Source organism: Vanessa atalanta, chromosome 24 (genome assembly GCF_905147765.1).
Source record: "Vanessa atalanta chromosome 24, ilVanAtal1.2, whole genome shotgun sequence".
In the NCBI taxonomy this organism is placed as follows: Eukaryota; Metazoa; Arthropoda; class Insecta; order Lepidoptera; family Nymphalidae; genus Vanessa; species Vanessa atalanta.
The window spans coordinates 5,183,680-5,209,664 of NC_061894.1; the positions used below are offsets into that span (position 1 = coordinate 5,183,680).

Genomic DNA, 25,985 nt, shown 5'->3' on the forward strand with positions numbered 1-25,985 from the left:
TTTACTGGAAAATCGTAAGATTTACCTTAGTTCGAGCTTTTACAGTAACATAGACATATAAACCATCAAAGCATAAGAAATAAACGAACTAACTTGCTCATTTTTAATATTAGCTATGATAGTGTCAATGCCCTTAACAAAACTACTCTTAAGTGTGAGACGGCAATAGCAATAAAACTAACAAACTATTTCGAAACCCTTAAACCCGTCAGAATGGTAACTCTCGGTCTGTTTGCATAGGACTCCTCGTAAATCAATCGCAGGATATTTTTATACTAAATATTTACTGGTGTAATGTTTGTTTGCTTAAAATAAAACATTAACTAAGTGTTTTGATATTCATAATATTAAGTTTATAAATTTAAAGAGCGGTATCTAAGGAAGCTATGTTGCTATTTATAAACTGGTTTAACGTGTTTGTTTTTCATTCACTCATTCAGCTATTGTAATCTTGTATTCGAATGAACGTTAACATTCCGCTGCCGCTCTTTTGCAGTTAGGAAAAGATACGATAAGCTAAGTAACAGCTAGTAAATCTCCCACAGCTGGGCTTTCATTCCTATTGAGAAGGAATCAAGATCAAGCTATCTATTTCAAGGACATTTATAAAACTAAAGTCATTATGAAATTGATAGTATAATTTTAATTAGAAATATAATAATTTACGTTTGTCATTAAATTTTAAAATATCAAAAAGTCTTTTCTTAGCGGATACGGATCTATAAAGTCACTATAGCACCGCCCTCCACATTGAACGAATACGTTTATTAATTAAATTTACTTGAAATATAATCTAATTAGTATTTTTTGCAATTTTACTCTTAGTCATGACACGTACATACACTAAGACATCTTTAAAGCAGGAGTGACACTCACACATATTAATGCAAGCCGATAATAATTTGACATGGGGGGCCTTCGTGAGTGAACAGATTGAAACTTACGCTGTAAAATAAACCTATGATTCAAACTGTGTACACCGGTTTTCATGCTTACGCCACTCCGAGGTTCCGGGTTCGATTCCCGGCCGAATCGATGTAGAAAAAAGTTCATTAGTTTTCTATGTTGTCTTGGGTCTGGGTGTTTGTGGTACCGTCGTTACTTCTGATTTTCCATAACACAAGTCCTTTAGCTACTTACATTGGGATCAGAGTAATGTATGTAATGTTGTCCAATATATTTATTTATAAATTCTCTAGACTCAGTAGTTTTGACTGTGCGTTAATAATCAGTCAGGAAAAATCATTATTATTTATATGTTAAAATGTACTGTCAAAACCGAGAACGCGTCGAAAAAAAATGTGGTCAACTGTTGGCCACTAAGTACACGCACTCTTGTAAAGTAATATGACGTTTGACTAGTGTTAAGCGTAGCTGACATACCAAGATAATAAAGTTGGTATCTGAATATATGTATATAAATAATGTAAGCTTTAAAGGGTTATAAATTCCCTGCATGCATTTGCAACTTTCCTCGTCGATCGTCCGAAGTGGTTTTAAAATTTGTACGGTTTGAATTATTGAATACAACATCTGTTTGTGTCTCCACCATACACGCGACAGCTGGCCTAAGGGTGTCGTGCAGAATAAACAAAGACAAAGTCAAATACAAAGAAATACTTTTCGTCGAAACGAAACAAATAATATATTAATTTCATGTGTTTTATATGCTTAGGATTGTAATGTATATAATAATATACTTACATATATATTTTTATTTATGATATCGGTAGGCGCACGAGCAAATGGGCCACCCGATGGTAAGTGGTCACCACCGCCCATAGACAATGGCATTGTAAGAAATATAAACCATTCCTTACATCACCAATGCGCCACCAACCTTGGAAACTAAGATATTACGTCCCTTGTGCCTGTAGCTACACTGGCTCACTCACCCTTCAAACCGGAACACAACAATACTGAGTACTGCTGTTTGGCGGTAGAATATCTCATGAGTGGGTGGTACCTACCCAGACGGGCTTGCACAAAGATCCACCACATATATATGGATAAATTACTTAACTACAATTAAAAGGTGGCTGGAAAAAATCTAATATTTGATAGGCGTTCCTGTTTTTATTTAGGTTAAATAACGTTAGGAACATCTTTGGTAAATTCAAATCAATTAATCATTGGGCATAGTAGTCGAATCCCGCCATTTTGAAATCGTAACCACTAGGACCTATGGACCGATTATGGGCACTTATTATAGAGAATGTATCTAACATAAATATTAAAAAATAACCGTTTTGTTCCATTGTTTTACAAAGTTCGTTATGCGATGGAACATTGAAAGTGTGAATATGGACTTTAAGAAATCTCAACACGGCAGTGGGAACTAGAATTTCAGTTCCATTGTCAGCGTTGTGACCTTTAACTTGATCTGGCATGCAAGAACTGTTACATGATGTCCGATGTATTTGTCCATGATGTACTTCATACACAATGCAATATGACACTGTACTAATATTAATACTCGTTGTGCAACACGGATAAACTTGCGTTTTTGTGTTATATGCTATAATATATATATGTGATGGTTAAAATTGAGTAGGTGAAATTGATCATATATCTATCGAATATTAAATGTTGGTAGGGATGAGTAAGTTAGTTGCCAAGGGTGGTTACGTATTGCGTATGAAAGATGAATATTTTTTCTTACAATATCAATGTTTATTGGTAGTGGTGATTAATTACCATCAGGTCCATTTGATTGTCAGAAAATAGATAAAATGATTTGATCACTATTATTATTTGTGATGAATTGTTTTTGGTACAGCAAATAAAACATAATTGTTATACGATTTAAGGGAGATGCCACATTCTAGGTTGGAAGTGTGGCTTGCTGGCGTAATAATACCTTAAAATTACGTTGTTAGAGCACTTTAAAAAAAATAATGACGGTTTGATTTTTGCACAAACCATTTTTGTATTATCCCTTGTCAAAGTGGTCAAGGTGCAGAAGGTTTTACCTTACCTTACGTTTTATTTTACCTTACCTTTGTTAACATAGGCAATCGGTTATCACTGTTACCAAATGTTATAAAAATCGTTAAATTGGTTTGGCTTTATGCTCTAAAATACAGATGAAACAAACAGAGAGGCAGACAAAGAATTCGATATTAATGATATAGTGAAGAATACATGTTGCACAGTTGCAGTTTATTATGTGGAAATAAAATGGGCGATAAATCTTCAGCTTTCAAAATGGCCTGGACTATGAAGTATTTCCACATGTACTTACAGCTTCGTAGGAAATAATTGTTGTGGACAAGAGACAAACGAAACAAAAAATGAGAAACGCAAGCGTTCATCCTATTCCATCTCATTAACCACACAACCGGAAAGAGTTCAGGCTTACACACTTTTCGTGCTATACGAGACGCGAGAGTTTAAACACTGCTAACTGAACCGCCTCCCGATTCATGTTAAGAATTTTTGGCAGTAAAATCCGATGACATTTTAGTAGCCCAAACTAGTGAACTATTAGATCATAAGCTAGATACGAAATCCACGAGGTAGTTACAGTTACATGAAACTATACTAGTTACCAGTGATTTTGTATTGTCACAATTACACACACTATAATTTTTGGTGGTAAGTAGTCCACTCGAATTAGTCTTTCGTCCGTCATCTATTCAATGATTTGTAGTCAGTCGGTTTGACAATCACGACTCGAGTTCACGTTTGAATATCAATGTAGATTGTAAATTGGAAACCATTCTTGATTTGAGAATCACAATATACATTATTTTGTTTCCTCTTACAATCCGGCATGAGGAAGATTTTATACAGAAATATTGTGAACAAAATTTCATAATGATTGTTTGAGAAGTTATAACGTCAAACAAATAAACAAATTCACATTTTTATTTGTAATGTTTTTTAGGATTACATTAAAAACATTTTTCTAAACTAATAATTTACCAATGAATATATATCAAAATGAACAAATTTCACCTTTGGATATCTCGTCAAAATTCCAAGTTCCAACCGTACCATCTCGATGTCCGAAAGTCCACAACAGTGTTATTCCTAAGGCATTTTATGCCTTGCAAAACCACTCTGTAAAATCAGCTTTCGCCGGCGGTTTTTCCGAACCGATACGACTTGAGAACCTTCAAGATAAGCCTACACGTTAAAGGACTGCAGCGCACTAGTCACTTTTCATCGTGAGCCTTTTGTCTGCCAAACTTGACCAATCACCCTGAATTACATGTGTGTGTGTGTTTTTTATAGCGAATTTATCACTATCCAGTTTTTTGTAACTCGCTGCTAGCACACCAACGTCTTTAACGTTTAACTTAATATGTACTTGTGTATAATCATAATCATGGGCAGAACTTCTTTTGGATATTGCTAATTGTATATAAGATACGTTGATTGAAATGTGTCGCTATTACATATGAACATAGATTAGGATATATTTGGCTTATCTTGACAGAGGTTCTAATGCGATATAATCTTCTGTTCAGAATAAAAGTCTGAAGAACTGATGTAGGTTAGTCCATAATGAAATAGCACGGTGACATAAAGTACATATACTTTCTCTTTAACAACACAAAATTACTTGAATTTTGACATTTACTTTAGTTATAGGACCTGGTATTAGTTCGAGGGAGCAGGAAGCAGGTAGTGGTCAAGCTGGCTTAAATTTTCAACCTTCTCCTCAGGTGAGGAGCCCTTAGCACAGCAGTAGGAAATTAAATTAAGTAAACAAAGAAGAGTAAAAAAAAACACATGATAGATGCGTAAATCTTGCCATTGTTTTCAAAGAATAGAACGGATTGTTTATTTGAAATCAACGTGTCTATCTATTTCCGTGTATGTAGGTGAAACTGTCGCGACAAAAACTAAACATGCCGTGTTTAGCTGTAACGCGTATCATACACGTCATACACGTGTGAATCCCTTCCGTAACTTTTCTCATAGCCCACTGACTTGAAACGTTATTAATATCCACGGGATGCGACGATCTTTCTAGAATTCCTGTTATGCATATTTCCTGTTGCTATTAATAATATTATAAAAATATTACACGTGCATCATATCAAAATAAAAGTGCGTGAAAAGAAACATTTTAAAGTAGAGTTAACCAATAATTAGTCCTTTTTGAACTAAATTTTAGAGATAATATTTTGGTTACTATTATATAGTTTATGAGTTGCCGCCCGCTGCTTCTCTCGCGTAAGACGTTAGGCATAAAAAAGTAGTACTTGGATTTCAAGTTTGAGAAATGAGCTTTCAAGGAGGAATGAGGACCATGTTGTGAGGAAGGTCTTGAGTATAGACGTGGATGGATATAGAGGAAGGGGACGACTAAAGAAACGATGGATGGGTTGTGTGAAAGACGATATGGCTGGAAAGAATCTTACTTGTAAGATGACGTCAGGCAGAGAAGTATGGAAGAAGAAGACATGCTGTGCCGACCCCAAGTAAAATTGAGATAAGGGCAGAAGGATGATGATGGATTTTAAGCTTGTGCCGTACCAAATTTTATCAATTTTGTCTCAGTGGTGAGCAGACAGACAGACAGAGTTACCTTTGCATTTATAATATTGGTATGGATTTTACCCATTTACACAGCAATGCACAGAATTGAGTCTGAACTGCGTGTTATCCGAGAATCCAAACTTAAGGAACCAATTTTAATCCAAGATGGATTTAGCTTAAGAAATATACATATAGACACCTAATTATAGTAATAAGCTTCAATGTCATATAAAATTGTATGATGTAACGATATGATATATACATATATGGCTTTAATACGATATAAAATTGTATAGACTACAACGCGCAAGATTGTGGGTGTACCCTTATATCGATATGCCAACACGCCACAGTTTTGCAACATTAAATCGTCCTTATATCTCAAGCAACAAGCGAAATCTATATTAAAAAAGATGTTTTCACAACAAGCTTAAAAAATTTACTACAAATTTAAATAAAATATAAATATCCTTAAAAATTTTTAAAGAATGTAAATCTTAATAATAAATGTTTTTATGTAACTATTATTGTCTATTTTTTTTTTACTTAAGCTCTGTCGATTAAGATGTTTCTAGAAGGTTACAGATTATCATCACTAACTGGGTTCGTCGAAATGATAGCTTTTGCTAGGCAGTGGCCTGTATGCTATTATGCCTTAAATTAAAAAAAAAACTCATCGATATATTAATAAGTCTCAGTACGTTAGTTTTATTTATCTAATAAAGAAAAATTATTTCCAAGAAATCAAGGTGAAACTTTCCGTTACAGATGTGAGAACTGTTATAATTTTTCCTATTATCTATTAACAATAACACGCCATTGTTGAAGGAATAAAGCCTCTGTGACATCTGTCGTTGGCGAAGTGACAGTTCCAAGGTTTGCTTTAGAACCGTCTTTCATTGTTCGGCTTACCTTTGAACTTAATATGGTCTATTTAGTTTGCCTTTGAATACGCCAATAGACTTGTTTTTGCTTTCTATATCAAATTACTAGCATGGGCGTAACTCCAAACAGTTATGTAAGATATAATATACACAGAGATATAATATCTTTTCGTTCTGAGATATGTAGTTTAAATTGTTGCTATATATATACACATGTATAAAGATACGTCTATAGTATATATATATATATAATTAAATAAATTATCTGCACATATTTCAACTCTTGAATAGTTGGATCGATTTGGACGTTTTTTTACTGGGTCCCTGGGTGGTTCATATTGGACTCATTGAACACGGTTGGTTACACTGCGATTAGGAACTAAATAAATTAATATTTCATCACGACGAAGTCGGAACGGGTAGCTAGTATTTAAAAAAAAATGGTGCTCCTGTTTTATATAAAATAAAATTAAACATATGCTATGCTTCCTGAACCTTCTTCGGCTATATTTGGATATATGTTTCCTGTCGCAGTTAATAAGTACCCTCATCGTTTTCAATGTACCTTTGATGTCTCTCCTAAAGATAGAATCAAAGCATACTAAACATAGTCACAGCTTAATAAAATATATAAACGGTTACTTTTTGCCATTATAAATTCCTAACTCTAAAGAGCAGACCACTTGTCATAATTGGTATGTTAACAATTGCGTCGCTATATATAGCTGAATAATGTTCTCCTCTTTTTCACCCTTTTCCCTAAGTGGTAGCCAGCACGCGTAAAATTTTAATTAATCTTCAAAACGCACTTTTTTAAGTACTACGTAAAGACGCCATTACACATAATGCTAGTTCTAGATTTAAATGTTTATTTACTCGTAACAGCTGAGTGTTTTTTATTCATAATTTTTTTTTAAGCCGCTTTTAGAAATCTTAACCATTCCTTACATCGCCAATGCGACACCAACCTTGGGAACTAATATGTTATGACCCTTGTCTGAACTGAACTGTATTTTTCTCTCTCTAATTAAAATTCTTGTTGTATTCATGTAAAATTCTAAATGTCACTGAATATTAAGTACTCGTCCAAAAAATTAGTCACATTATTTATGAAAAAAGTCCGTCCAGTGCGATTATAACCATTTACAATACAATATTGCTTTTTCAAATAAGTACCAAAACATATATTCCGTAGAACTTTTGCATATATGTTTAAATAACATTTCCCTGTGACTGCTATATCAAATCAAATCAAACACACACTATATTCAAGTAGGTACTAGTACTGTATAAAGTGAAGCTACCGTCGGTTCGGAATGTATATTCTACCGAGAAGAACCAGCAAGAAACTCAGTAGTTACTCTTTTATATTATTTATATATGTCTTGTATTAATTCGATCAAAACTATTTTTTGTTATTTTTTATTTTAGTTTATTTTCTAAGCGCAGTAACAGAGTACAGAGTCAAACTATTTTAAACAGCATAATACAATAAATTAGACTAAAATTGTATTCAAATGACAACATAACGACCACTAAATCTGAAATTAGAAATTTAAAACATGGAATAGGATCATTAGTTATATTATCTGATATTACCTCCTACAGGAGGTAATATCAGATAATATAAAGGTATTATATGTATGTATACAAACAACAACAACAAATTATATCTCTTTAAAATAAAGTATTCTACAGCTGCTGTAACTAAACTTGCATCTAACAGTACAAAATGCATTAAAACCCCAAATGCGCTAAATAAGTTAACATAACCATGCTTTTTACTATTACTAAACAGTTGTACGGATGTGTGAATTATAATTCAATCGGTATTTATCTCACAGGGGAAACATAAATTGAATTTAAGTTGCTATATGAATGCTAAGTAATGAAAAATTTACCTGAATACATAAAAACCTTCCCATATATGTATACAGTGTACAGTACGTACTCCAGACGGCAGTTTTATGATAGGCATAATTATTCTTTCCAGAGCCCTTCAAGCTTCACAGAGTACCTGACAACGACCAGCTGAGTAGGGAGTTAATCTCTCGTTTGCCTGTTCTTAACCAAGGACGAGCTAATGGGTTTATAGCAATCTATTATCTACGAGATTAGGTATATACCCAGGATCTTTTTTTTTTAATTTGGTAGACTTATAGGCTACCTGATGATAAGCTACTATTGTCCCATACGCTGTAAGAAATATTGAATATCATTTATAAGACTTATGTGTATTGATAAACTTGGGAACACAACATTACTGATTGTTGCAGTTTGACGAAAGAATATGTGATGTGATGTGTCTTGCACAAATACATACGTACGTCAACATTTTCTCCGCCAGTCGTAAGGCGGTTATTTAGTAAGCAATGTCAAAGAATATACATAACCTAACTTAAACCAGTTTTAAGTAGTCTTTGTTCATTTATATCTAACATTGTGTTTTTTATTCAATTCATCAGAGTATATAAATTATGAAAATGTGGTGGAAAAGATTAAATACTAAGTTTCTTGCCGGTTCTTAATTTCCGAACCTGTGGTAGATTTACATCTAATTCAACAGTGTAGCATGACGATCCAAAAGGGCTTTAATGAGCCTACTCGAGTGAAGAATATTTAGATTTTAATATCATTGATATTTCTTATAAAAATGTCACAATGCGTTTAAATTTTACTAAAATTTTTTCATAATATTCATTGGGCACAACTATTTTATATTGTTGTATGATAATTATTAAAGTTAAAAAAAAAATACCCTGTTTGGCTAGGACGACATATTTTTTTTGTCAATGTATTTGATTTCATAAGCAAACAGCCGATTAAAGATAACATTTTGTTGTACAAAAAAATAACTATGATCCTTTGTTTACGCAAGAACCATGTGTGTCGAAATGTTTTGTTTAATTGGCATGACCACAAAGTACTCGCCATATTGCGAGGATGTTTTTTTTTATTGTTCTGTTATGTGACGAGAAACGTGAATATAATGTATCACGAGCGAGACATTATCTAATTTGCTTTTAAATACATATATGGTTCGTTGCAAACGTTATTTTTTTCGAAAATAGCTTTTGATTATAAACTAGCGATTCACTTCGGCTTCGCTCGGGTGCAATTTATTAATGAACAAAATAATATGCGATAAAAGTAATATAATTCATAAGTACCTTTAGCATTCATGGATTTTTCTAGAATTGGATATTTAGTTCCGGAGATCACTGGCTACATACAAACAAACAAATTTTACCTCTATATAATATCAGTATAGATATGTTCAATTATATTGTAGTGGTTGTCAAGTGTTAGACAGATTTTGGATTCCAGCGCTGATCTGAAACTTATCCACAAAAGGACTCTTTCACGGAAAATATTTCTTGGCTTAATAGGATTTATTTCAATCAATCGAAAAGACTTACGTAGACGTCTGTATCTAAGGTTTGGTAAAAAGTAACTTCACGGTGCACTGACTGCGCCTGCGTAAAGTGCAACGAGTGGAGAGAAAAAAAATAATTAGTTCCGTTTTTATAAGTTGTTGAAATCGTTATAAAAAGGCGGTTGAATTTTTTGATGGTCAAGATAGAGATTTTTATTTCAATTCAACAAATGAACACAAAGGTAGTGTTTGTCGTATTATGTTTATGTTTAAAATTCCCTCTCATGAACGGTTATTGGAAGCATGAAAACTTTTACGAAATTTTGGCTAAAGTAAAAGTAACTGAATGTAGGTTTCCCACTGCTGGGCTTAGGCCTTCTCTTCCTTTGACGAGTAGGTTTGTAGCTTATTTTACCACGCAACTCCAATGCCGGTTGGTTATGCACATGTGGCTGAAATTTTGGGTTCGTTGAAGGTTTTCTCACGGCAGAGCACGAGATGAATTATAAACACAAAATTATAAAAAGTGGTGGCTGCCTAGGGTTGAACCTGCAATCATCGATTAAGATGTAAGCGCACTGGACCATCTCCCATTTTAGGTACTCTAACATAATATTTAATAAAATTTTATTTAATAAACCGAAAAAAATGTACCTATGATAATAACTTGAAAGAATCATTTTGATTAAAAATGTAACGCCAATTTTTTGCACATATAAGTAATTATTTTTTGTCGTTAATAGTGATGAATGCAGTACCATTCAGGATGTCTTTCATAAATTAGGAATTTGTAAAATGAAATAATAATTCTTACCTATAAATGTCAAAGAAAGCCACGAAAACGTGTTCTAGAATACTAAGCTAAGATTCCGCGCTATAAATCAAACTAAGTCCAGAAACATCCGATATGAAACATAAAAGTCGCACCAGACTTCGAATATACGCTTATTATTTTAGATACAAGTGAAAATGTACCGTAAGACCTTGCTATAAAGAATGAAATGGCTTAAAGAAATTTAATAGTCAAGTCGTCATGGAAAACCCTACAGTGACAGTAACCTGTCTATGAATATTCGTTCAGGCGTCTTTGATTCTTATGTCAAAGCTTTTAAGTTGAAAATCCTATGATATCCAGAATGTGATGCATGGAGTGAGCTAATCTTGACAGTTACTCAGCAACCACGTCTCGATTTTGATTACTATAGAGCTGTTTTGTAAGAACACACTTGATACTTGTTGGTTAAGTGTCGAAAACAGATTTATGGTGTTAAATATTATATCAACGACAAAGGTTAGCAATCCCGATCAAATAGATTTCGATGTTTATTGCGGCTGTACAGATGAAGATCTTTATCTATACCGAATGAGGAAAAAAATTAACAATAAGCTTTTAATAAGAATTAAAAAAATCGATCCATTTGAAGTTTCTCTTGCTTGAACATGAAATGTCAGCTTGCTAGTGAGTTTGATGGCTAAATTCATATCTACCAATCAGTAGAGGAGTCGCCTGGGAAAAATAATACCAAACCCTACGCCTATCCTATACGCTAATATATGGGATAGTTATTGCACTGTATTATATTTGTATGGCGAATTATAAAACAATATCAGACAGAAAAAATCGAGTACAATTTCAAATCATTTAAAAAATGCATGAAAATTTATCAAAGTTCAAGTAGATGATCAGAGATATATCAGTGTGTCTCGCAATTTCAAGCAGCAGTTAATAAGAGTACTAAGTCTGAGTATTGCCTTGGATGTAAGTCAAAATTAGATTTAAACATCAGTTAACCCGGAGCATCCTTAGAATTTCGTTTCGCCATTGAAACTGAAGTTATTTCAATCAGAGATCCTGTAGATATTTCATTAAAATTAGTCTTTATATTTAAAAGCTGAGCTGGTCTAATGGTATTTCCATTTACGGCGTTTTTATAATTCATTTATTACTGAATGGCGAAAATTTATCTGACATGCCATTGTACAATGATCGACTAGTTAAACTTGTAGGTCGTAGATTAAACCCCCGCCCCCCTGTTCGGGCCGATAAAAAGGTATTGGGTATTTCTTTTGAATATTTCTCAATTACAGCCCGTAGTCTGGATGTTTGAAGTGTGTACACTCTCGTAGCTCGGAAAGTACGTAACGTTGGTCCTGCGCCTAATCTTATTCTAGTCGTATCGGATCTGCCATCCCATCGGATTGTGAGAGTGAGAGAATGTCAGGATGAGATCACCATAATTACAGTTAATATAATTTACATTAGCAGCCTGTGTATTTACCATTGCTGGGCTAAGGCCTCCTCACCCTTTGAGGAGAAGGTTTGGAGCATATTCCACCACGCTGCTCCAATGCGGGTTGGTGAAATACACATGTGGCAGAATTTCGTTGAAATGAGACACATACAGGTATCCTCACGATGTTTTCCTTCACCGTCGAGCACGAGATGAATTATAAACACAAATTAAGCACATGAAAATTCAGTGGTGCCTGCCTGGGTTTGAACCCGAAATCATCGGTTAAGATGCACGCATTCTAACCACTGGGCCATCTCGACTTAATATAATACATACAGTAAAACTTGAAAGCATATATTCAAAAGAGTTAAGAATTTATCTATATATAAACGGAGAGGCCTCAGCCTAGCAGTGGGTCGTTTTAGCTAAATAATCATATCTTAATTTTTTTTTTATTATGATACATAAGTATCTATAATTAGACAGATTTTTAATTGGCACATTTATACCAAAATAAGCTGAAAAAATATAAGCTTAATAGATTTTTAAAACGTTTGCTTCGTGGTCTGTCGAAGCTTCTTTATTGATAGCTTTTATGGCAAAGAAACAATGCCCTTTATATCTTCCAATCTTTCCGAACCATTGCTTAATTATTGACAATCAACAAACAATTGTAATCTGTATTAAATAAATAATTTGATTGGAATAGATTTTACAACAATGAACAAAGCATCAAAATCGAACGTTAGACTTTCATCTCGACAATCAGATTGTTTACCGAAGAGCTATTGACGCTTTTGTTCGGACATAACCCAGATATTCAATGATATTAACTTCTAATTAATATTAACTTACTTTTGGATACCAGCGTGACCATTAATTACAAATATTTTATAATATGTATAGTCTATTTCCATCAAAAGAAGAATATTTTTTTCTCCTGTTTGTCAAATGTTTTTTTTTTTAAACTTAAATGTTATGAATCAATTTAAAAAAAAATGATCGATGCTTCGACATAAATTCAATATTCCTCAAAATATCAATAATGTCTTTGGAAGCATTTCGACCACTTGACAAACACTCGTTTAAATAAAATCCAGATTGATTTATAAATATTTGAGTTCAACGATCTTTTCTTTTAGCGTCCTTTTGAATTTTCTTTTTGTCGTTAAATAACGATGTCTTAAAACGTAAAGAGATTACAAAAGACAGATTTACTTTGATCGTGTTGTGTAGTTCGTTCCACTTAGCTATTATTACAGATAACGTGAATCTGGACGTGTCTACTTGTATTCGTTATTTTTTATCTATATTTGTGACAGTCGATAGATTTATCGTTAGTTCTGATTTAAAAAAGAAATAGTGGAAAATGTTCTTTTTTTAAAACTACTTAAAATATTAATATGACTGACTGATAGCCTATACCAGTGGGTTTAATAGCACCGAAGGTTTTTTAACACCGACTTTCATTTCATTTCATTCATTCCTCATGGAATGAATGTGAGCTCTAACAAATATTTTTTTTTAATTCATCCTCTAAGGAGGTTAAATTGGTTCATGATTAAGGTTATTGAGGAAATTCGCTACTTTTAATGTTAGAAATATGGAAATAATTATCGCATGTTACCAAAAATCTCTAATACTTAAGAGACTTCGTCGGGTTACTGAATACTTGGTTGATTAAAAAAAAATCATGTTTTTTTTACTGACGAATATTCTAAAGAATAACAATATAAGGACAGTGATTTGTTTTGTCTAATTTACATTTCCTTTACTTATTATGGGCTGAGAGAACAATTGGTGACCCCTGCACATCCGCGGCCATGTGCCACTTAAGTATCTACTATGTTTTCACATATTTTGAAGTTATGATAATAGTAAATACCAGACAAATTATCGCAGGTTCAAGTTCAAGCCAATACTCTTAATTTATGCTAACAAATATATCCTGTGTAACACGTCACAAGATTCGTTTATCATGATTACAATCACACGGGGATGAAACCAGAGTTTATTGTATAGAATCCACGGACACACGAGTGAGAATAGAGAGAGCGTCATGCCGTTTGTCGTTACGGTAAACGATTCAGTCTTACCCAAAGGCGCGACCATAGAAATCACATCGAAACCACCAAACCTTGATCAATAGGAACCTAAGAGCTCATGATTAGCTTAAAAATATTTTATTATTATTAATAATTATTAAAATAATCGAGCATTACCATTAATATTAAAATGTATAATTGGTCCTTCGAGCCGGACATGTAGGTATAATTCGATTGTAAAAAGTGCTTAATAAGAATTTGATATAAACTGAAGTCAATTTTATATTAACTTAACATACTTTCACAGAATGATAATATTAAGTAACCATTAAAACAGTTCGCCGATTTCACGATTGGATTGCAAGCAATTTAAAATCGATTTGGGGCGGTGCGATAATTCGATAGCAAAAAATGAGTATAATTTAGTAGGGAAGTGCAAAACGAATGAGTTAACATAATATAGAACATCACGTGTTCTAGAAAGTGGAAAATCGATTTTCTTATATATTACATTATATTATTAGTAGCTTTATTTATTTTTCATGTCTATATGTATATTTGTTATACACTGTGACGTCACTGGAGGAAATCATTTGCTTAAATTTTTTTTTTAATTTTATATTTGGTAGCAATTATTTTTCATTCTTATATTCATTGCTTTTTTACTATTGTATGATTATAATATTATTTGGCTCCATATTCGGTTTCCGCGGGTCGTTTAGTTCGATCGTTCAGTTCCCATTTGATAACAATAGGACTATTCTGTAACAAGAAACTCCAATTTCACAATAGGACACGAGCGTGAATTTTCCGATTTGTGCCATTGAGTATAATAATTATAAAATTTATAGGATATACTCACAAGATCAAAATGGCGTATTACTGTCGGATAGGTCGGGTGTCAACATTTCTCGAGTAAGATACAAAGTGAATTCTTACAAAATCATTTACACGTCCCTAAACTTGCTTTTCTTTATAGTACAGTTAAATTCTAACAAATCTATTTATACATACAAATATGCGAAATACCAGTTACTGATTAATCACGAAATCTCAGAAACGAATACCTACAAACTCGATATTTGCCAGATTTCTTATAGGGTGCAGATAAAAACTAAGCGAGTGAAAAGGTTTTTGGAAATTTGTGTTTTATAAACATCGCACGGATAAAGCCGCAGTCTGCGCTAGTTATATTATAAACGCGAGTTAATTTTCCACTGCTCAACCGATCATCGTGAAGTTTTGGGTACAGAACAAGAGTTAAGGCACCCAATCACAACACCAGGCGGAAATCAGTTACTTATCATGTGTATTGGATGACGACGAGGCTTGATTCGCGTTGTAAGGGTTAATCGATAGATACTAGGGATACTAAGCCTATAACCTTCAAAGTTACTTTAGTTCAGTGGTTTAGCCGTGAAAGAGCAACATAGAGGCAGATTACTTTCTGATTTATAATATATAGATGAATACAATATGATCTACTCGAGTATAATGTGCCAAATGTATTTATCTTGCCGCGGCCATTGCTATCTCTGTTCGAGCTCCGATCGAGCTTTCACTAAAGAATAGTTGAAGCTTTTATTAATTTTTGTATTCATATTCGATACGATATTAACAACAGGCGTGGAGGCCGTGAGCGAATGAGATTGGTAATTAGATCATAATTGCCAGATCTACTAATCATATAGTTTTTCACAAAGTTGTTTGTTTAACGGACTTTAGATAGTTCTAGAAGTTATAGATAAATCTTTAACACGTCCTGCGGTTTAAACAGTCATCCGATCGTGTTTTTGATGCGTACTTATTTTATACACACTGTAAAGCGTGATTATAAAATATCAACACTACTTATTCATTTATACTGTTTATAAAAAAACCTCGAGTTTTATTTACTTTTAAAGTTATTGGAAATACATGAAGATGGCAATACTATGGGTTTGTTTTTTTTTCTTATGTCTAGTTAATTTGACATAAGCTGTGACTTCGAAAAAAAATCAATATAAGTGTGCAATAAATACACGAGCCGAGCTTCACGGCTTTTAAATACTCTACAACATATAACTGCATTTAATAGATTCAATTATTTTACGATGCCTGCGCGTTTGATTGCCAATCGATGTTTATCGTTAAAACAGAGCTCAGATAATAAACACGCTTGATTTGTGACTGTTTATGGCTGTTGCCGCGTAAGCGTTACTTGATGATAGGTCAATGACCGATGTTCTTTGTTCGAATCAAATTCAAAATTATTTTCATAGATAAAAAATAAAATTTTATACATATAACCATTTTATCGTCCATCTTGCATATTTAAAATATATATTCCATTCAATGTATTATATATAAAAAAAAGAGTTTTTTGTTTGGTTTTGGCTTTACGAGTGTTATCAATAAAAAAGTCTATTATAAAACTATGAGAAGAAAAATTTTTTTTTTTCGAATTTCGACCAATGGGCGAAGACTAATCAATTAATGAATGAAAAGTGATTACGTTATTGATTTCTCGTGTTACGGTATTTAAGTTATTTTGGACTTATAAATATACAGCAACAAATAATAACACCCACTTCTGTGTAAATATCTATTAATTGAATATAAATATATAAGTATATAGAGCGTAGGTTTCAGTGTTTCACCGTACTTATGTAAGAGATGGTCCAGTGGTTAGAATACTCGAATCTAAATCGAAGATTGCGGGTACAATCGGCCGCCACTAATTTTTCTCCTACGTAGTCTCGTATCGTTTCTCCTATATTTATGTACTACACATTCTGCGACTTTACCTGCGCGAAATTTATAAAACCAACCCGCCTTGATTATTAAAAAAAAGTAACTCTGTCATGTTAAAATCTCCCCGGGACTCGAACTACCTCCATACATTTTTATATCAAAATTAGTTTAGCGGTTTAAGCGTGAAGAGGTATCAGAGTTCATTCGCATTCATAATATTAGTACAGACCCATTAATCACTATAATAATACTTGTCGGATTCTTTCATTGATCTGATTATTATTATTATGTCCTTAAATATAAATTCTTAATGCAAGTTAAGATCTAAAAATTCCATCGGAGCCGAGTGTCCGGTTTTGTAACCACGATGTTTTATCCATTCATCTCATTGTCAATAATACCTACACTAAATGAACGTAAGCAATTTTAGGTTATGCTTGATAATACACGTCGAATTAGAATGACCTCGTAACGGGGCCTGTTATTGAGTAATTCAGATATATCTTATTCGCCCCGGTGTTTCACGGCTAGAATAAAGGTCCACAAATTAAATCATAATACAATACATCCAATCGAAGTAGGAGTAAAGATAAACAAACCTTAGATTTACGTATTTCATGCGATTTGTTAATAACTCAACTGGGTATATTGTGCACTACTAATGTAGTTTATGATTAATAATAAATAATCTTTTATTATAATACAAATACTATTACACTTAACTACTTATATCCGCTTTAATTTACTTCTATAATTCCGATAAAAGTTCTGTAATACGTTCATAATGCCATTTTTAGAAAATCCATAGTGAATATCATAGATTAATCAAGCTCTCGACCAATGATATCGCGTCAATTTACTGACAAATGTTGTTTATTTGACTTTTCATCTGATATGGTTGGAATAGAGTATAATCCTATTAGTTTATGCAGCGCACGTCAATACGGACCAGTCGTCATATTTTTTCCGAAATCTTCAAAAATCATGGTCATATTTCAATCAATTTACACAGAATCGTAATTAATTATATATCTAAAGCTTCCGTTCATTAGTAAAATCTGTTTCGTTGTGTTTATCGCGTGTAGACGGACGGAGATGGATTTTTTTTTACATGTACTGATATTTATTTGTTTCTGGATATAATTTTGTTTATTTACCGCTATTCACTGTACGGAACAATGTTTATTAAATACATTTTATGTAATGAAATTATTGTAGTGTTTTTTTATGTAATGGGTAGGTCTAGCAATTAGGCCAACTGTTGTTAAGTGGTCACCACCGCCCAGAGTTATTGGCGCTGTATGAAATATTAACGATTCCTTATATCGTCAAAGCGCCACCAAACTTGGGAACTAATATGTTATGTCTCTTGTGCCTGTAGTTACACTGACTTAATCACCCTTCAAGCCGGAACACAACAATACATAGCTGTTTGGCGGCAGAATTCCTGATGAGTTGCCATCCAGACGGACTGGCACAAAGCCCAACCACCAAGTAATAGCCTATTTAAAAAAAGAATAATAGCAATGCCCCATATGAATTAAGGAATTACCAATATTCCTATTTACCCCTCCTTTTAAGCTTATCACTGTTAGGAGTGGGGACGACGATAGGCCAAGGGTTGACCCTGCGATTTTTTTCATCACTAGGCGGACCGTAAACCATTGGGCTATTGACGGTTTTTTTAATTATTCATACGTTATCATGTTTCAACTACTTACTTAAAAGGACATAAGGTACCTTAGGCATTTCCCTTACACGAGAGCGAAGTCGGAAATTAATAAAATATATATAAATAAATTGGAAAACTAGTAAACGATAACTTAACTGTAAGTTTTTGCCGTATCATTAGTTTTTTTTTTTAAACTGGTCTCATACCGGTTCTCACGCAAAGGGTATGAGTAAGTCGGATCCAACAGGTGTCCTGTGGTCACTTCATTCCCACATTATCAGCTTACTTGTAATTTACGTTTCATGCATTATTATATATCATGTTCGATATACTAGTCATACTAAATATGTAGAACCTTTTTGCTGACCTTTCATCACTAACCCATATAATCTGTTAAATACCGACGTATTTTTTTGTAGCAATTTTCAAAACAGATTTAGGTTATCATTTAGGATTTTTTAGTATGTTGCGTTTTTTTTAAATTTTGTTAGAGTTAAAGGATAATATAAAGGGGTTTTAGAATGACCCGAAAATAATTCTCTTAAAAATTAAGTAAATTTATGTTAATAAGAAAAAAAATCCTAGTATATTTTTCATGCACTTTGAAGTTTTAAGTTACCAATTTTGAAATAATAGAAAATGTATCTAAATATGATTACGTCGTAACTAAAATATTGTAAATATCATTATCTTAAGAACTGGTAATCTGACACGAGAAAGGTAGATCAGGCTTTTACGTCCTTTTAACATGTTCCGATCAACATCACCGAGTTCATATGAGCTACTACTGAGAATTTCGCCATAGTCAATGTTTTTCGTTGCCACGATTCGGCATTTAAACCTATGACTTCAGGATCTGCAGCCGTATAAGCCGCTTAACTAACTATTGTAACGCTATATGCTAAACCGAGCAACGCCAAGCCAAGCCAAGCCAGGCCAAGCCAGGCCAAGCCAAGTCAAGCCAAGCCTTAGAATTGAATAGCCGACCCAGTCTTTTCCAAACGTTACTCATTAACAATTATGCAAAAGGGATTGTCGCCCATGGCAACCGATAACAGAAAAGAAAAGACGGGGTCGCTATAGCAACGAGGCGGTAAAATAGAACGGAGTGAAAAAAAATTAACGATTAATAATAAAAAATATATATAACATAGTTGTTGTTATTGCCTTTCGTTTCACTATGCAATTAGTATTCATAATACCGACTCATTTCTACTCATTTATGGAACAAACAATTGATTCAGCGTTATAAAAACTACGTCTTAGTATTCCGTACATATTTGATCATAAACCTTTGATATTAACAATTATAATAATCTCTAATAAGGTGATCGTTTCCGATACGTCGTAAACCATGAATGGACTGCAAATGGGCCACCTGATGGTGAGTGGTCACTCGGTAGTGACATATATGTTACTGTAAAAGCTCGAACTACGGTATATCGTAAGATTTACCAATTTTTTATGGTAAATGCCCAAAACGGCTTGCGATTCGAACTTTGGCCACCATTCACTTAGTAAATCTTGAGATTTACATTTAAGGAAAGGACTTGTGTTATGGAAAATCAGAAGTAACGACGGTACTATATAAACCCAGACCCAATACAACACTCGGACTCGGTCGGTAGTTCGAGCTTTTAAAGTAACTTGTACATTGGCACTGTAGGAATGTTTACCAACATTGTACATATATTTTAAATAAACAAGTAAAAAAGGCGCTGGTATTTAAGTAAATACAAATCTTATGTGATATCGTCTAGACGGACGGACGGACGGACGGATGTCCGCTACAAACAAACATTGAATCAGCGGATAAATTGAATATATTCTTTAGATTATAAGTGACAATTGAATTTGTAATGTACGGAATAACTGCCTATTTTAAATATTACAAATTTAGAATGAATGTTTTGACAAATTTTATATTACTGTGTAACTTAAATAAAGGTCCTGACTTTAAATTTAGAAGCAAAAACATAGTGATAAAATCTTAGTTTTGATTTTTTACATGTAAATTATATAATTATATTCATATTTAAAAGTGACTAGAACAAAAGAAATATCATTTCGATTTCGAATCAATACACATGAGTCCAAAACTATATGTTCTATAAATAAAAAAAAAAAAACATAAACATTTAAATTATGTGTGTTATCTGTGTTACTAAAGTTAAACGAAAAAGGAAAATATGGTATTACTGCTTTGTGCCCAAATAATTTAAAACTGTTCTAAATATTTAAAAAACAAAAACTGTTCCATTTAAATTCTATATTATCTGTATTACAAAGGTTGTCATATCAGCATATCGGTATGCGGTTCATTGTAGAACGCTTCCAAAGCGTGTAATAGCCCTAATGTATGTACGTACAATGTGTGTACATGTAGTTGTGTACATACGTGTGAACGAACGCCACTACGTGCACGGAATAGCGAGTACTGTTTCATACGCAATATTTTACGAAATGGTAAACAGTACACAGATCACCGCTATCTGGAAAAGCTGTTTGCAGCCGAGATATATAATTTTCGTAAGTACGTTCCAGCTTCAAATAATTATTTTATTGACAACATTAACATCCTGTAAATTTCCCAATGCTGGGCTAAGGACGATGTCCTTTGAGGAGAAGGTTGGGAACACATTCTACCACGCTGCTCCAATGCGAGTTGGTGAAATACACATCTGGGAAAATTTCGTTGAAATTAGACACATGCCGGTTTCCTCACGATTTTTTCCTTCACCGCCGAACACGAGATGAATTATGAACAAAAATTAAGCACATGAAAATTCAGTGGTGCTTGCCTGGGTTTGAACCCGCAATCATCGGTTAAGATGCTCGCGTTCTAACCACTCGGCCATCTCGGCTCATTTTATTTACATTACAACCAAATTAATAAAATTAAAAAAGGCACTAGGACGGCAAAGCGAATGATAGTCGGAACCGAAAACCTAAAAAAAGTTAATTACATTCGTTTACGTGTTCGTAAAAATTCGTATAATTGTCTGTTGTTAAAATCTTATAAGAAATTAGTAAAAGATAGCAATATTTCTAGTCCTGACAAATACTAATTATTTCTTAATTATTTACTACATAACTCGATATACAGAATCGGTATCCAGATACATATACATAAAACTACCAATCTACACATATATACAATACTAGCATATCAAACTTGTTGATATAACAGCCGCTCCTCGCGGTTTCACTAAGTGCTTCTGTTCCGCCCCGTGGGTTTTAAGTTTTAACCTCTCGGTAAAAAACCTTTCTCAATAAACGACTTATCAAATGGAAATATTTTTTAATATCAGTTTACTAAATCAAATGTTTTTTTATTTTTATTTCAGCTTACTAACATGTCTATAATTCTATATACTATAACCATGTAAGACTCCTTTAAAATGTGATACTTAATATTAAATATTTTACGAATTATTATTATTATCTATATATTACAGACGAGTATCTGTTTGTATAATGAACATTATGATATTGTCTTTTTAATCTGGCAACATAAACATTGACAGATACTCGTCATGGCGGGAAAATTGATTTGATCGATATATCACTTCATTTTGGGGTCGTGTAAAACATTAATTATAATTATTTAAAAAATATAAGCAAACATAGCTTAGAGCCGCTCCTTGTTTTTTACTTTTTAAGTATTGTAGAATTTGTAATAAATATGTGAGTTTATTTCACTTAGATCTGGCTTGCATCACCCCGTTCATCTAGTTTGTCCAGTAACTGCTTGCTGTTCAGTTACGTCTAGAAACGGTTCTAACAGTTTATTTCTTCCTAGTCGTTGATATGTTATCTCACCGGTTTATTTGATATATTTATTAGGGAAATGCTGTTTAAGGAGAAATACTTATTTTATGTACATGCATACGTCTCTATTAAGTTGTGCAAACTTTAAATTGTTCGAAATTTAAAAAGTTTTTTTTTTTTTTTTTATTCAATGTTTTGTTGTTAGGGTTTTTTCATTTCATTTTTGAAAATATGAATTAAAAAAGGATGTTCTAGAAAGTTCTGTACCATTGGTTTACACAATAATATTTTGAAAAAATATATACATAGTATTTAAGAAATGATATAGATATATCAGCATTAAATCCCTTTTTTTATATGTTAACTCAATTTTCCAGACGCAATCGTTATTTCCTATATCGTGCGCACCGACTTCCTTTTCCGTTTCGAAGAAAACTCGATCAACAAGATCTCGTTTGAACTTTTTATTTATTGGATTTTATTATTGTAGAAAAATTTCATTTCAAATATATGGCTGATTTATCTAGAATTGTTTTATATTAGTTCAAATAATATGTTCGGAGACAATATTATACTTTAAATAAGAACTAGTAGATTTATTGGTAATAACATTTGTAATCGATTGAATGTAACAGTGCACAAAGTGAAGATTTATGTTTAAAAGATAGACCGATTAATATCTTCAGCAATTTACTATGTGTTTTTTTAATTTTATTCTGAAAGGCAAAGGTCATATTTGCATAGACCCAAACTGCCTAATATATATATATATATTTATTATTAGTATGTTGCACGAGTAAACGGCCACCTAGACACTGGTGATGTAAGAAATACATATACCACTTTCTATACCGACAATGCGCCTGTTACCACAGGAACTGTAATATATCCCTTATGCCTGCAATTACTCTGGTACTAAGTACCTACTACTCACTCACCATTCAAACCGGAACACAACAATACGAAGTATCGCTATTTACCGGTAATTACTATTTTCTTATTTTACCGGTTGCTATCCATTATGATTGCTACACTTTTCTTGACATCGCTTTTTTTTATATTTCAAACGTGATAGTTTCGATTTGATTTTGAATTTCGAACGTTTAGAAATTTGAAACTAGTGATGCATTCCGTTGACAATTTTTTTTTTTTTAATCATACGACTCGCATCCTTTTTAAAATTGATAGTATGTCGAACGCATTCGTATAAATGCCAAGATAAGTAGAAAGTTGTAACTCGAATTTGAATAGTCTTATAAACTATTAGTTAACTCTTCTCCATTAAAAAAATACATACCTACGTGCCAACTTACATGAAACTCAGTTAAACTGTCTTTTAATCTCAGTTATACTGTTGGTATGATTTAATAAAATATTTGATATACTATGTGGTATAATGAAATATAAATATATATGCAATATCTATTTTTGTATTAACTAGCTACCCGTCCCGGCTTCACACGGGTCAATAAGGGTCTATATTCAACTTTAAGATTATATAACAATCACAATATTTTTTTTCCGGCTAAGAAAGTTGAAATTCTCGGCTTTACTCTACTATAATATAGATGTATTATACATATAAACCTTCCTCTTAAATCAGTCTATTGATGATAACCGCAGTAAATCCCGCAAAAACCGCAGATAATCCGTTGCGTGGTGTAAAATAACTAATAACCGTACAGGCGGCAGGAGGGACTTTGTTTTATATTACGTAGAGATTTAAATATCCTATCTCAGTTTAGCTTATCGTAATCCTCATAATAATTGTAATAAATAATAGCAAGTAACAAAAAAGGTTTTAATGCAAACGTTAATGAAATAACGTCGTTCAAATTGACCCTTTCGTTGCACAGATGTTTATCTTAAAAAAATTAAACAAACTGCTTTTTGCAACGGATGTATGTACCGCGTGTTATTTTACTTAATCCTTTTGTACTTTTGAAGTGTAAAAACTCTTTGCTAAACTCTTTGGTATAAATATAATAAAATTCAATTTTGTAACGCAACTAACGATTTTGAGGCTTCTGGGATTTCTGATGCTTGTAACGCTAAAGAGTTCCACTAAGGCGCCATAGGTCCACCGCCTAACAACAGTACTCAGTAAATTTGTGTTCCGCTTTGAATAATGAGTAAGCCAGTGTTAATATATACATAAGAGACATAACTCAGATTCCAAGGTTGTTGACCACTTACCATCAGGAGCCCCATTTGCTCGTCTGCCAAACACAATGGTGTTTGAAACTAAGACTTCGGGATCAGCGGCCAATGCAATGAGGCATCCGCTCAATATAAACATATATAATATTAAACATCGGGTTTTTTTAAGTTGCATAATAAACAGAATATAAGCTATGAATGATGTTTTGAAAAATAATATAGTTGAGTAATACAATAGCGGACGCGCATGCGCAGAGCATAAACTTACTTCCTAGTTTGTTGATGGTAATATAATAAGAATGTAAATTAATAATTATACATGTACATCGACATAGTAGTTATAATATATGTTGAAGTTATAACATTATAGAAAAAAAATCCATAATTGTAGTTTTGCTTAATTGTGTTGAAGACATATCTTGTTAATTTTTTTTTTTTTTTTAAGGTTTCTTTTTCGTTCCTCCAGACTCTAGTGCTTAGTGTATAAAGTCGTTAATGTAGATCCTGATATCCAGAATTCAAAATCGCATTTTTTTAAAGACTTGCAATTCGCAGTGTTTTAACTCCCGTGCCGAATGTGAATCCGTCTGACTCTTTCCAGGCGTGTCCGATTTACCTTCCCCTCTGATTATGACAAAGAGATAATATAGAGTGCATCTGTGTTTGTGCACACAATTATGGACTAATACGTCGATCAGAAGACAACGGCTTAGTGTCTTCCTTATACACAGAAACCAAATCGGTCGACTATGAAGTACTTTTTTTAAGTCATAGTTAGGCGGACCGGTAATTGTGCCACCTTATAAGCGGTCACAACTGCAAGTTTTGCCATTTAATCTTTATATATGTATATCTACAAATTGTAAGAAATTGAAATTTTATACGATTGCCTCGTGTGACAAGGCGCCGTAAGATGACATATCCTTTTCTTAAGTACAAATAAATGTCAAAAGTACTCAATATTTGAAGTCGGGGAAAACTAAATAATGATATTTTGTTGCACGGTATTTATAACAATTACTATATCATCGTAATGCTTAACTAAAGCAAAGTGATCATAGACGTGATATAATACATATATCTTACTCATTTTGAGCTGATACTAAAACTCTATTTTTGTTAACATTTACATATTTCCATGCTGACTGTACTCGTCTGAAGAAATGCAACTCGTAAGCATCTATAAACAAGGCCAAGGCTGATTAGATGATTACTTTGTTATTATGAATTTATTATTACAATATGTATCTTTCTCACGATTCATAACAACTGTTTATATTTACTAAGCTATCTAAACAAATTGATATAAATGGGTCGATGAGTTGTAATGTGGTTTTATTGGAATAGTTTAACAAAATGTAGACTATATGGACAAGATTTCTGAATATATTTGGCGGTATCTCAAAACTCATCTGACATTTTACAAATTTTAGACTTTTGGAGCAGCGTGGGCCTAATTTGAGGCGTAATCTTTACACCTAAAGTTTAAAATGATCAGAATTTTCTGATACTAATAATATTCCTACATACGACGTGACTACAGACGTCGAACGGATGTGATTTTTGTATTGTGCGTATAATCGTTTGAGGCGCCAGGAAAGAAATTTTTATTTTTTC

General features: G+C 32.9%; 1 protein-coding gene across 3 annotated transcripts in view; it reads left to right on the forward strand.

The window, feature by feature from the left end:
• The window catches only part of LOC125073400, a 58,066-nt gene that overhangs the window by 5,493 nt on the left and 26,588 nt on the right, over positions 1-25,985 (forward strand). For 2 of the 3 annotated variants that reach the window (XM_047684215.1, XM_047684217.1), the window contains exon 2: positions 8,371-8,495. The exons of the other annotated variant lie outside the window; for it this stretch is intronic. The gene's annotated coding sequence lies outside the window, so the exon portion shown is untranslated. The remainder of the gene's footprint in view (positions 1-8,370; positions 8,496-25,985) is intronic. 3 annotated transcript variants of the gene reach the window in all.